Source organism: Heloderma suspectum, chromosome 1, assembly GCF_057233095.1.
Source record: "Heloderma suspectum isolate Gila_16-S chromosome 1, 16-S_ref, whole genome shotgun sequence".
NCBI lineage: Eukaryota > Metazoa > Chordata > Lepidosauria > Squamata > Helodermatidae > Heloderma > Heloderma suspectum.
In genome coordinates, this window is record NC_139458.1 from 335,567,561 (window position 1) to 335,582,006 (window position 14,446).

Consider the following 14,446-nt stretch of genomic DNA (forward strand, 5'->3'; position numbering starts at 1 on the left):
TTTGCCCAAATCCCTTCACAAAGCTTTTCCATTTAGATTGGCCCCAAAGCACCCCAAGGTTAGCCCTTTCTGTTCATTATCAGTATAGTTCCCTGTGTCCCCGTTGTTGCTAACATTAATTTTCTGGCCTAGTTTCTTCTGCCACCAACTTTCTAATTTTCGTTAGATAATCGCTTGGCAGTAGTTTGCAAAGACGTAGGAGGATTAAAATGTTGGTGGCAGAAGACACACAGCCAGAAAACCCTATCTAGGATGCAATCGAAAGAGAACAGAAATAGACTATTGTCTATGAAGCCCTTGACAGAGTAACGTAAGTAAGAGAAAGGGGAATTGTAGCTCCTTCATAGAGCACAAGCGTTGAATGCAGAAGATCCCATGTTCAAGCCCTGCCATCTCCAGCTGATAATAACAGAACCACAGGTAGCGGGGCTGAGAAAGACCCTGGAGAGTCACTGCCAAGTCGAGAAGACAGTATCATTCATTAATTCAAAACATTTATAACTCACCTCTCTTCCACAGAGTTCAAGGCAGCTAATAACAAAAATGGAGGAACACAATCAATATAACAACGAAGTCAAATGAAGAACTGCAGGATAAAAACATAAGCAGCTACTTAAAATCAATTCCATTATGAGTTTCCCATTGAATTAAAACCATTTGCAGACCTTAACATGCGTATGCCCAGTGTGTAGCAGAACCAGGGCTCTCAGGGACACAGTGCTGAAACGTTTTGATTAGCAGGGACACTGATGTTGTCTGCCATCCCCTCTGAATTCCCTGTTCCCCCTTAACTTAGCTGCAGTCCTCAAAGTAGCTGGGAGGAAATGAATTTTCCCAGCAACAATATATTTTTCCCTGTTGTAATGCAAAGTATTTTGGGGTGGCTTGGTCTTGAATGGGCAATGCAGACCCATTAGATTTACTAAACACCTGCTCCTGGTGGAGATGAAAAGTGCTAGAAGTGGTTTGTTGATGAGGATCGACAGAGTTGCTTACCATTTTTGGCCTCTCCGTGGGGGTGTGGCTATGAGGACAGTCATGATGAGCACCTGCACTTCAAAATTTACCACTACACCACGGCTTATGGCCCAAAAGCTTTCCTAAAAAGGAAAGGTTTCACTGCATGGCAGAAATCCATTACTTAGAGGCAAGGCAATCCTCCTCCAGGAGAGAGTTCCAGGGCTAGGCGCAACCACTGAAAAAGTCCTCTCCCCGGTCCCATCTAAACTTGGGGGGACGTTGAGAACACAAAAGAGCCTGTGTTGAAGATCTCAGCAGGTAGGCAGGTTCATACAGGAGAAGGCTGTCCTTCAGAAGTTGTGCTAGAATTGACTGACTGGTATGAAGGTGTCTGCTTGTGCTCAATATATAGAAGTCCTTGCATGCTGTAGTTGAAGGGAGTTGAGAGAAAATGAGAGAGGCAAAGCAGCAGAGAGGAGGGGGGGAGACTGAACATGAAGCAAATACGGTTACAGTCCTTGGGCTTCACTAAAGTTGCAGGTGAGGGCTGCTGAGTAGTTGCACCGCCAGCTTCACAGAAAACACGGGTTTTGAAAAGGGATTTGAGTAAAGACAGAGGCAGCACTACATGGTTATTCTGGAAAGGAATTCTAAGCACAAGGAGCAGCTTGTCACCAAAATTCACGCACACAGGAATTCAGGCCCGATATAGCAAATCTATTTCCTGCTAGACATGTGCTTTTGTGAGCAGAAAAGACATGGCCAGCTAGTGTTGCCTTTTTCAGTCTGCTAGCAATAAAAGATGGCAAAGAATTCATCCAAGTTCATTAGAAGAGTAGGATTATCAATTTCATCATTTTTTTAAAAAAAAGTTGCTCAGAGAAGCAAATGCAACTGACATATTTCACTTCCGTGAAATATCAACAGAAACGAGCCTCTTGTCAATCTGCTTGGCAGAGCAGAGATGGCATTTCACCCCAGTGTTTGGCATGACTTGATACTGTCACTTTAAGAAGTTCAGCTTGGTGCTTGACATAGAATGAATGGAGTGCATTTAGCAAGCAATCTTGTCATGGGATCCTGTGCATCTGGCAGGAAGAGATTAAAAAATGAATGCATTGAACAGCACCAAATTAAATGCCCCATGATTAGCTTAAGGCATAGTAATCAGGAAATAGATTTGAATACACCCAGGCAGAGACAGGGGTAAGCGACATGGTGTCCATGAACACCAGTGCACCCCTGGACAAGTTTCTTGGTATCCTCCCCCTCCCGACAATTAACACATTTTTTACTGGCAGTTGGGATCACTGTGAAATAGCTTTCTGTTGGTGTTGCTGTTTTCTGAAGGTCATTTCCCTACAAATCATATCCTTCACCCCGTACCTACTTTTCTATCATGTTCTTGTGTGAAAGCACATAGAAATTTGGTCTGACTTTTTAACCTGGCTTTGATTGGAAGCCCGGCCACTTTAGTGCAGCCTTGCCCTGGTCATCCAGTGGGAAGGATCGTGCCCAGGCTATCTTTCTCCGCATCCCCTCTTTATGCCCATTGTAGGCAGCCAATTCTTCTGGAAGAGTTGGTTGATACACAATGACCTGGCTTGCACAATCAAAATAAGCCACAGTGGCTTATTTAAGCCAATGTGGCTTATCTAAATCATGATGTGTGTGCACCGTACAATTTCCATAATCATCACCCAGGTGCAGCTTGTTGTGCCATCCAAACACAGACAGCATGGCTTGTTGGGGGGGGGGGAGAGCCTCCAATAATCTGCAACAGCCTATGGGTCATTTTAAGGTTAATTAGATAAGCCATGGTGGCTTATTTTAATTGTGGAAATTGGCCTAGTGTAAGCTGAAGACCCAAAGGCTCCAGTTGTGAAGAACAGGTATCTGGAAGAGTCAGCAAGAAGCGGCGAATTGCACATACGATGCTGTAAATTGATGTGTGTTTAATATAATTACCCATTCTCTCTTGCAATGGCAACTGTGTGCAAGAATTTAGCCTTAGCAAACTTCCGTGAACTCTTTGTCCCCCCCCACCCCTGCAAGCTCTCCTTCCTAGAACTCTTTCTTCATTTTCTCTCTCAGATAGCTTTAGGGACCTGATTTGCCTAGTCCAGCCCTCAGTTGAGACTCTGAGTGTATTCTTGGAGCTATTTCCCCCACATATCAAATCTGGTGCAGGGATGGGTACCATATCTATTCTGCTTTATGCTTTATTTAATATGCCTAGGACTGTTAATCTTATATGAACTGGTTGATTCTATATTAGGATTTGTATAATTGCCTTATTATTATTGCAACAAGTTATTTCCCCATGATTAATCATTTGTATACTTCAATTCCTGTTCAATAAAACCAATTTCCCTTTTTTGAATATACCCATGTGTGCGCCATTGGGACAAATTTACTTAGATGTAGTACAACCAGCATTAAAAGGTTACTTAGATGGTTACTGGGGGGGGGGGGGTGAACGCACATGCACGCGTTTACAGAGGACACTTGTTAACACATCATTTGTCAACAGCTTTATGGAGAGAACACAAGCAAGGGTCTACATAATATTTAAGGAGTGGATATGGGAGATTTCATCATAACCACCCGCCTTTTTCATATACAGCCCTCACCTCATGCATGCTTGCCAGTAGAGATCCTTCTCTTGCCAGTTTTGCAAGCTTAGTGTCTGCACATAGATTCTATTTCTAACATTCAGTGTCCATGTAGCAACCATCAGATAAACAAATCGAGTGTTGCATAAGCAACCAGCTATCTTTGGCTTTGTCATCCCAGTTCTTGTCCAAAAAACTGCAGTTCTCCACTGTTTTCCCTATTTACAGACTATGAGCTGTTTCAGGCAGCTTGATAGCAATCCACACAAATCATGTTAAGATGATGTTTTCTTTTCCTTGAAGGTTAATGCTTTTGAGGAGATGAAGCATCTATTTTGTGGTGAGTTACCATGTGAGGTAGCCTTCAGAGTAACTAAGCTGATGTGCAACAATTATAATCATATGGACGCTACAGATGTCTGAATCCATTCTGTATCTGGACATACATTACTGATACACTTGATATGGCTCCAGTGAAAAATACAATGCCAGTGTTATTGTATTTTTATTATCTGTGTTATTGTATTGTATTATCTGTGTTAGCGCAGAAGGAAAAGGTAGCAGGATCCTGGCAAGAGTACTTTAACCAGATTTCAGGAAAAAACCAAAAGCAAGTTAGAATATGGCCTCTGAACAAAACCAGACTTTGAGCTGATATCGTATATGATCATGAAAAGACATGGCATCAATGGCAGAACAGAGGAACGGGAGACCCCAAGGAGAGTTTCAGTGCTCAAAAAGGGTTTGTTCGTTCCCAAAGTGTACATTGTGAGTGTATCCAGTATTAGTTTAGCAACACATCCATTGGCTTTGTCTCTCTACTTGCATTTTCAGAACACCATACACTACAGTTCTGGAGTCAACCCCACCTCCTTTCTCAGTACATCTACCAGCACCAAATCTCCATATATCGCATCACATTTTTGAGAACCATGGGAGGGGGAGGCAGCAGGAATCTCTTCCCTTTTTCTCTGCATTATGCCATCTTAGGCCAGAAAAGCAGATCTCAGCTAAAGTTGATTTAACACAAGTGTGAGACAAGAACACAAAAATGCACCATGTGTTTTCTTTCTTACGTTAACTACCGTGATTATGATAGAAGGCAGTATGTAAACAGCTACAGCCAAGACCACTCTGGGTAATTCCAACATGCCCTTTTAAACTTTGCAGCTGAGTAACTCTGTAACACATTGGCCCTCTTTTTAGAAATCACAGACTTGTACAAACAAATCAAAGTCCAGAAGGAAAAGAAGTTCCTATGAGCTGAGCAAAGGCCATTAAGCAGGAGCAAGGAAGTTTAAAGGAAAACAACAGTACAAAGTCACCACAGTCTTAGAAGCCTACACAAGGACTATTTCCGACGTGCTAGGCCATGGGGTACACTCTGACAATATTTGTGAGGGAGCTGCCTGGATGGTTCCTCTTCATTGGAATTTTCCTGCCAGTGACTTTGCTTCTGCTGCTACTCATTGCTTACTTCAGGATCAAACTGAAAGAGGGTGAGTCAACCACAATAAGAGGCATTGAAAGGTGGGCAGGTAGGCAGAACTAACAATATAACAGAATAGTCTGGATTGAACCTATACAGTAATTAAGACTAGGGTGATGATTCAAGCTTCCTTCAGTTCCTTTGAAACACTAAATTCCCCACTACCTTGCTAGTAATTGAGATTATCCTAAATACATTTCCCCTAGCAGAGCCCAGTAAAGACATCTAGCATTCCTGCTGGTAATGTATACCATGTACTGCCAATTCAATAATATAAAAGGGTACTGGTGGGTGGGATGCGGTGTTGCTACAGGAGTAGTTTTGTTAAATTTTGAAGACCAAAATAGAGGTGTACAGATTTGATTTTCAGGCAGTAAAAAGAAAAAAATCAAGAACAGCTTTGTTTTTATACCAGGCTATATGTCCTAACTCTCCCACCCAGCTCCATTTATTTGTCCAATTTGATCCCAAGTTTTGGAATCAACTTTATGTTACTGATTTTTCTTTGGAAAATTTCCTGCCTACATTAGCACATAAACTCTTTCTAAATTTTACTCTTGTACTTAGTTACGACTGCGGTTGGTTTAGCCGGCTTCAATTCTCCTCCCCCACCCAAGCAACCTCCCGTCCAGTGACAGAAGGACCAAAAAGGAGGACAGACAAACATGGCATGATTACAGATGCTATTTCAGCATGAAATAACACAGGTGTGGAAAATACACAGTCTTCCAGATGCTGTTGGATTACAACTCTTATCGTCCCTGATCATTGGCCGTAATGGTTGAGACTGATGGGAGTTGGGAGTTTACCTGCATCTGAAAGCACTGTCATCTTTAAGCCTGTCATATGTCTTAAGGCTTGTACAGACCTGTGTGGGTTTGTTTGTTTTTTAGAAACAGTAGATTTGTAGCATTATAGTTGCAAAGGACTACTGGTTGCATGACCTAGTACTCACGCCACATTGGAGGTTGTTCGCATTTGGAGGACCGTATGTTCCCCACTCCTGAAATAACCCCTTTTGCCCCTTCATAATTAGAAAAAAATGTTCTCCATATCTTCTTTCCCTTGCCCCTTGGTCTGTTTCTGTCGCAAGTTCTTCAAAAGGAAGATGGACCCATCTTACTATTCAAAACTGTTTTCTGGCCAAGCCTTGGAGTAGGAAGTGATTCATCCTCACTCATTTACTCCTAACTACAACCTGCCTCACTCCTCAAGATGTTTAATGAGATGTAGTATTGTTCCATCCATGTGCATAGTGGACATTTATTTTATATGGCTGCACCCCAGTACAAATGGACTTTTTTATTTTCTGTATTAAAAAAATGAAACGTTTAAGTGAACATATTGGCTTATTAGGAAGCTTCTCAAGCTGATGTCATCTTGCTGGTCTCCTTTCAAACCTGCTGCTGCAAATTAACTGCTTTTACCCTTTTCAGTGAACAAGGAGCTGTCCCTGGCCAATAATCCTACAAATGCAGTTCTCTGGTACTATGCCAAATGCAACAAATTGAGGAGCTCCAAAAGGAAACCAAGATCAGTAAGAAACTGGTAACTTTTTAGGAAATTTCACTTCAAGATACAGGTTCAACACCAGCTATTTATTCTACTAGTTTAAGAACAGCTTGCTGTTATTTAAAAATTGTGTGTGTGTGTTAGGAGGGGGAGTTATGAAGATGTGGTTAAAAGAGGTATAAATGAACTATTATTTAAAAATTGAGTTTTAATGATTTTTCTTCCTCATACGAGGTAACAGCTTTCCAGACCTCATTCAAAAATGGCTTCAGGTGCTACCTGACTAGTTGAAATAAATCGCACACAAGACAAAAATATGGACCTTTCTTCTGTTTTAACTATTTTCTTACCACTTTCTGAAATCTCTGCAATCATGAGTGTTGGAAATTCAAACAGTGAAATGCTCTTATACAAAAGAGAAAAAGATGACAAATGGAAATATACCAACTGCTGCTTACCCACATCTGAAAGCAATGTCTTTTTAAAGCCTAATGCATGTCTTCTGGCTTGTGGGTTTGTTTTGGTTGGGGTTTGTTTTTTTAAGAAACAGTAGATTTGTAATACTATAGTTACAAAGGACTACAGCTTGCATGACCTAGTTAGTACTCATGCCATATTGGAGGTTGTTCACAAAATGCATTTCTTCTCCTTGCTACTGAATTCTTGCATGTAATGTGGTTTTAGCACTGCTATGGTCACTCTATACTGTGTGAATATTCACTTTTGAAGGGAAAAACATTCACCTTCTCTGGTAGCGATGCCCTACCTTTCCCATCACATTCCCTCCTGAAGTATGTATGATCCCCATTTCCCCAGAATATAAATCTTCTGTTCATTTGTTAATTTCTAAACTGTTCTTTTTTCCTGGCATCAAGCTTCTTATCCAGTCCTTATGCCTGAACAGTCATTCCAATGGGCTCGTTCCCACAACATGCTAAGCTATGGTGGGTGACTAGCCACGCACTGGGGGCTCTTTCGTGAACAATCCCCGGTGCACGGTTGGTGCACCCAACAGATGTTCCTCCTAACTTTTGACATACATGCGAAGTTTCAAGTCATTTGCTCAAGGTTTGGACACTTTAAATCCCACCACCCTATTAATAGCCTTCTCACCCATCCACGACTATTATAATCATCATCATCATCATCACCACCACCACCACCACCACCACCACAACCACCACCACTCTCAGTACTAAGCAGTTATTTCCCCAGCAACTGGTGTAGAGAGGCAAACTGCCTGTCAGGAGCACCCTAGCTGCCTCTTACAGTCCCCTCCAACAGCCAACTCAAGACACAGGCGAAGAGGATTCTTTCCAAGGCTTTATTCCTTTTACAACTTAATGACTCTTTCAGATGCTAATCACCAGCGACTAAGCAAGGAACTGCACTGGGGTAGTTAGCAGAGTAGCCTAAGCTCCAGGTAAGGCAGTTGGTCCCCGATTGAAGGAGAATCATGGGAAGAACCTGAACTTATGGGCTAGGGAGAGGTCCTCCCTCTTACCCGTAGGTCCTCGGGACGCGACTGTTGTTTTAGCGCCAAGCGGGCAGAGCACCTCCTCTAGGCATCCTCCATCTGGCGCCGCTCCCTGCATCTGCACCGAGCATCAAGCAAGACCCCCTCCCCCGCTCTCTCACTGCCAGGGTCACTATCTCTCAGGATTGCAGGCAGGAGGAATCTCCCCCTGCCGCTGTGCCTGTGAGAGATGAGCGAGCTCCTCTCCCATGGGTTGTTGCTCTTCCTCAGAATCAGAACTGCTCTGGGGCTCTATGGGCTCAGTTTCCACCCTGACACTGCCTCTGACACTGAACACTAGTATATAGTCATCCTGCATAACAGGCATTACTAGCCTTCTTTTCTATCTACTACATTATTATTACTGTTGTTGTTATTGAGGGAATTTAGCAGGAACATGATGTCCTTGGCTGCTATCAGTTGCTCCAGTGGAACTGCAATACAATAACATGAATAAAAAAACAAAGAAAAGATAAATTGGTGAAGGGCGCAGTTACTTTCCTATGAAAAACCGGTGCTCCGCTTCAAATCCCCACTTGCCCAGGTCCCCAGCAACTGTTTTTCAGGGTGCCCCATACACCTTGCCATTTTTCGCTCCCTATTGCTTTAAGAGCAGTTAAAGCACAAAGGATAAAAAAACCAGAGAAGTGCGTGGGGCACCCTGAAGAACAGTTGCTGGGGACTCGGGCCAGTGGTGATTCAAAGCAGGGCACCCCTAAGGTTCAGGGGAAGCCCTTGAAACCTGTGGATAATCTTGCTAAGTCAAGCCTCTCTACTTTGGACAGCCACAATAGTACTTTAACTCAACAGTGGCTACTTGATTTTAAAAAAAAGAAAAAAGAGGGGCTGCGACCATAACCAGAATCACGGTCAGAGCAGGGACAGGGGAGACCAGTGACAGCCCCACGGAACTGCTGTTTCAGCACAGTTGGAGGGGCTGTTGCTAGTAAGGGAACAGGGGCACTGGAAGTGGCTTGGCTGTTATTGTGAAGAGCGATCATGGCTGAGCACAGCAACAGGGTTTTCTGCCGCTCTTGCCAAGCAGCTTGCTGCCCAATGCTTTCTACCCATGATGGATTGGGTGTCCCTGGTTCAGACAACACGTCAACCCATCGTGGGTAAAACCACCCCTAGAACAACCCATTGGCTGTTATCCTGGGTTGCTAAAGAAATTAACCCACCCTGCAGGAAGCTGTTCAGGTTCACACAAAACACTAGCCCATCATAAGTAGTCACCCACGATGGGTTAGTGTGTTGTGTGAACTCAGTCACTGTGACTGTGATTAATATGATGGTACTACTATCCAGATGTAATTGCTACTAAAAAATAGTATTTATACAAGCTCTTAATGTAAACTGAGAACTCCTGAAACTACATCAAGCAATAGAAATGCTGGAATGTTTATTATGGAGGTAAATAGCTTCAGCCAGAAGTGTCAGAGATATTGTGGAACAAAAAACATGGATGGGAACAGTTAAGGGATTTGTTTTAAATCAAAGACAATGGGTTGGGTCCAGACTAAGTTAACTGCACTTAGATCCCAATGAAATCAATGTGAAAAGTTGCAATGTGAAGCATTGCATCTTCTCAGTGTTGTCCAGCGGAGCTTTTCCGAGTGGTTCGCGGCCTGTTACATTCTGGGCCAGGGAGAGAGACGGTGGAACCCTCGGTAGCACGCTGTGACAAGTTTGCGTGGCACTTTGAGGATAAAGTCGCTCAGATTCGTCATGAATTGGACACCACCATTAATGCAGTTCCATTGGTAGAGGCGTTCAGAGCACCGTCTGGTCCAGTTTTATTGGATGAGTTTCAGTTACTTAGGCCTGAGGATGCGGACAAGGTGCTTGGCCAAGTCCGATCGACCACTTGTGTGCTTGACCCTTGCTCTTCATGGCTTATTAAATCAAACAAGGAGGGGTTGTCCAGCTGGGTCCAGGAGGTTGTAAATTCCTCCTTGAGAGAGGGAGTGGTGCCTGCTGCTTTAAAAGAGGCAGTAATTAGACCATTCCTGAAAAAGCCTAACCTGGACCCAGAGGATGTTAACAATTAGGCCAGTGGCCAACATCCCCTTCCTGGGCAAGGTGCTTGAGCGGGTGGTTGTAGGACAGCTCCAGGCACTCTTGAATGAAACGGATTATCTAGATCCATTTCAATCGGGCTTCAGGCCTGGTTTTGGAATGGAAACTGCCTTGGTCGCCCTGTGGGATGACCTCTGCCGGGAGAGGGACAGGGGGAGTGCGACCCTGTTGATTCTCCTGGACCTCTCAGCGGCTTTCGATACCATCGACCATGGTATCCTTCTGGATAGGTTGTCTGGGTTGGGAGTTGGAGGCACTACAGTGGTTCCGCTCCTACTTGGATGGCCGATTCCAGAAGGTGGTGCTGGGGGATTATTGCTCTGTGCCATGGCAATTGTGCCATGGGGTTCCACAGGGCTCTATTTTAACGGTCCGGAAACTTCAGCTGGTCCAAAATAGGGCAGCAAGATTGTTAACAGGGACTGGCCTGCGAGCTCATATTACGCCAGTACTTTTCCAGCTGCACTGGCTGCCAGTCCATTTCCGGGCCCAGATAGCCTAGCTACAGTTATCCATGCTCTGATAACTTCTCGTCTGGATTACTGCAATGCGTTATACGTGGGGCTGCCTTTGAAAACGGTCCAGAAACTTCAGCTGGTCCAAAATAGGGCAGCAAGATTTTAACAGGGACTGGCCTGCGAGCTCATATTACGCCAGTACTTTTCCAGCTGCACTGGCTGCCAGTCCATTTCCGGGCCCAATTCAAAGTGCTGGTGTTAACATTCAAAGCCCTTAACGGCTTGGGGCCAGGTTACCTGAAGGATCGCCTCCTCCCATATGTGCCTGCCCGGACCTTAAGGTCATCATCAGAGGCCCTTCTCCGTGAGCCCCTGCCAAAGGAAGTGAGGTGGGTGGCTACTAGGAGGAGGGCTTTTTCTGTTGTGGCACCCCGGCTCTGGAATGAGCTCCCTAGTGAGGTTCGCCTGGCGCCTACATTGTACTCTTTTCGGCGCCAGGTGAACACCTTTTTATTTTCCCAGGCATTTTAGCTTTCTAAATTTTTATCTTTGCTGTTTTAAATCTGTATTTTAAACTCCTGTACTGCTGCTAGGTTTTATTGTGGTTATATTGTTATATAATATTGTTATATTGTGGTTTTAATGTTCTATATATTTTAAATTGTTTTATTGTGTGTTGTTTGGTTTTAGTTTTTGTGAACCGCCCAGAGAGCTTCGGCTATTGGGCGGTATAGAAATGAAATTAAATAAATAAATAAATAAATAAATAAAAGTTAGTTACACCTTTAGGTCTATTGATTTTTTAGATGGGAGCTAAGTGCAAATAACGTAATCGGTACCCAACCTAATGTTCTTAAGACACACTAAGAATACAGCAGACACTTTCCTATTAGGCTAGATAAAGAATCAGAATTACAAACAAAGTAGTAGATTTTAATTCCCTTACAGCACTTTGCCTTTTATGTGAATGTGTGTGTATTCCTTTGCTGGAAAGAACTAAAACAGGATGCCTCTTGCTATGCCATTAGGATAGACAAGAGCAATGAATTTTGATAACATACATTTAAACAATGCAACCAAATATTTTTCCTAACAATGTGTTTAATTCCCACACGATGTGCTTACAACATATCTTCCAGCCATGTTGACAGGCTCAAAATTTGTTTTGTTTTAAATGACAAATTTCAAAGTGGTGACACATTTAGAGAATAAACAAACTTTATTTATAATAGTATTACAGAAAGCAAAATATCACTTAATACAACTTCAAGCTGCTATAAATTTAATATGGCATCTTACCTATACATAAGGTGAACAGTGGGGGAAAAACAGACATGGTTAGCAGGTTTTCATACAGACTTCCTTGGTGAGGGGCAGCCTCACACTATAAACTTGGTTCCCATACTACTTACAGTGGGCCCTAGGCTGCATTCTGGTTCCTCAATGTCTTTAAAACCTGGACACTCCATGAGGCAAACTACTTCAAAACAGGTAACTGCTCAACAAACGTGTCAGTTATAACAGGGAGACCATGAGTTGTTATGCAATGCCAGCATTCTGCACATAATCAAAGTGTTTAACATTTAACACATTAAGAGAAAAGCACTAAGGTTTTAAGCTGCCTAGATTATCTTTGTTGGAAGAGAAGAGAGCAAAGTCCTTCCAACCTTGTCTGGAATGTTGCAGACCACAAAGTGTCTACAAAGGGATTGAACAATGGCAGTGAAGTGCAAAAAGGTTACTAGGACAGTGCTCAGTCAGTAAAAACAGCTTTATAACTCTCCCTCTTCTATATTATATCAGCACCAGTTCTCCTCAGAGTGGGATACCCTCCGAATAGAGGATGTTACAAGGAGTCCGTATAAAATCCATACAAATTTTAATTTATGTTTCCCACCAAGTTACAGGAAAGCGTTGTATTTTTTTTAATACAAAGAATGTCTCTCTTATATTATTTGACGTTTTATTTACCTGAATAATCTGAAAAAAACTAAATTATTCCAGTAAGAGGCTTTATCTGAAATATTCTGAAAAAGCTGTATCTAAATTAGTCAAAGATTCTCTCCTTCCTGCATATTATAATTACTCAAGTGAACAGTGCATACTAAATATTTTGTTCACTTTCATGCAATCAGGAAATCAGTTATATAAAAATGGCAGGGAATTGTGCAAAAAAATAATAAATCTCTAAACCTCATAAAAAGTCAAGAATGTTAAGAAGTGGTTATAAAAATAAAGACATACATGGTAAAGGATGAGAGAAGATAAGGTTTGGTGTTGGCGATTCATTCTGGAGATGTCTGGTCACTGGTGCTAGGCTCGGTGAACTCAGTGAAATAGTGGTGGGGACACCAACTTGGAATGATTGAAGTTCTTCATAATCACAAATCATTCTTCGTAATTCTAAAGAAGGCAAGCAAGTTACTGTAATTCTTTACATTTATCATACGTGTTGAAGGCTATTAAACATCCTCTCAGTCAGATTGCAGTTGCCATCTTCCCCTTCAAGAACTTCTTTGTTTTTTTCAGGTAACAGCCACATGTTACATTTTCCTGACCTCAAGAAGCACCAGGACTCCCACTCCAGCTTTCCCCAATTTTCAAGGAGCCAGACATACACACACAACCACTTTTAAATAGGGAACAGGCAGAATCTGCTCACTGCACTGTAATTACAAATAGCACCACCACCATCTGTAGCAGCATGCCAGGGTATATAGGCCCAGCCATGCTTGAAGGCCTACTGGGATTATGGGAAATATCACTCCCCTTTGCAGAGACATACTCCAAGTATTGGAGCAGGTTGTAGCCTAAAGGGTGGTGACTTGCTTCTTGCTGCTACTCTTGCTACTCAACCCCAGGAGGGGAGTGAATAGCAAAAAGGGCCCAATCCCCGTTTTTACGGCTATAACCTGCTCCAAAGTTTTAGAGAGCATTTTTGGCATATGGGAACTATATTTCTCAAGGAGCGGGGAGGCAGGCATGCTTAGCAGTGCCCTAGGCCTTGGAAAAGGATGTAGTCACTGGTAGGGTTGGGTATCAGCTTCTCCCCATTGCCCCTTCCATATCCTGTATAACTTTGCAGGAGCAGTGTCAGCAGAGAGACTCCCATTGCTGCCATTTAGGCCACAACCTGCTCTGAGGTCTGGCGATCTCTCTGGAAATGGTGATTATATTGCCCCATGATCCTAAGGGTTGGGGCATGCCCAATACTACCCTAAAATTTAGAGTTAGCTGTGACCTAGAGATAGGAATTAGGGCCTCCTTGCTGTCCACGCTGCTACTGGTCTTCATTCAAGGTAAACGGGGGCTAATGGGGAACACTCGATCTCCACCCATCAGGCCTGGGCCTTCTCAGGAGTTTATAGCCCTGGTACTCATGCCGGTGTCACTGGTGTGCACCAGAATCTGGAAATTCATAAGCAGTCCCAGATTCCTTGCCAGCTCTATTTAGGAATCACATGGACTCCAATAAGTTCATATCCAATCAAAAACGGATACAGAGGACTCCCACAACCCAAAATTAAACACTGAAATTTGGGAATAATGGGTTTCAGTGTTATCTCTATATTACTCAAGGGTTATATTCTAATAAGTTCAATTAGGGGCAGTCATAAGGTTATGCATTCCAAGCAAGACATTTCATTTCGCTTAGAACAGTTCCCCTATTTGATGAATCGTAAATGGCTTGAAAAAATCCACAATTTGAAGTGTGGAGTAGGAAAATGTTTGTTTATTGATTGATTGATCGCATTTGTGTGCCTCTTTTCTCCAGCATATTTAACACATTACCACCATATATTTTATTAGTGCTCTC

At 42.8% G+C, this 14,446-nt stretch overlaps 1 protein-coding gene across 21 annotated transcripts in view; it reads right to left on the reverse strand.

Moving 5' to 3' along the window:
• Nucleotides 1–11,717: 11,717 nt before the first annotated feature.
• Nucleotides 11,718–14,446, reverse strand: part of EPB41L2 (erythrocyte membrane protein band 4.1 like 2) — a 127,619-nt gene continuing 124,890 nt past the window's right edge. For 16 of the 21 annotated variants that reach the window (XM_084827516.1, XM_084827510.1, XM_084827501.1 and 13 more), the window contains one exon: nucleotides 11,824–13,032. The gene's annotated coding sequence lies outside the window, so the exon portion shown is untranslated. Of the gene's footprint in view, nucleotides 13,033–14,446 lie in introns of all 21 variants that reach the window. The other 5 variants (XM_084827521.1, XM_084827513.1, XM_084827514.1 and 2 more) reach the window with 2 other exon arrangements.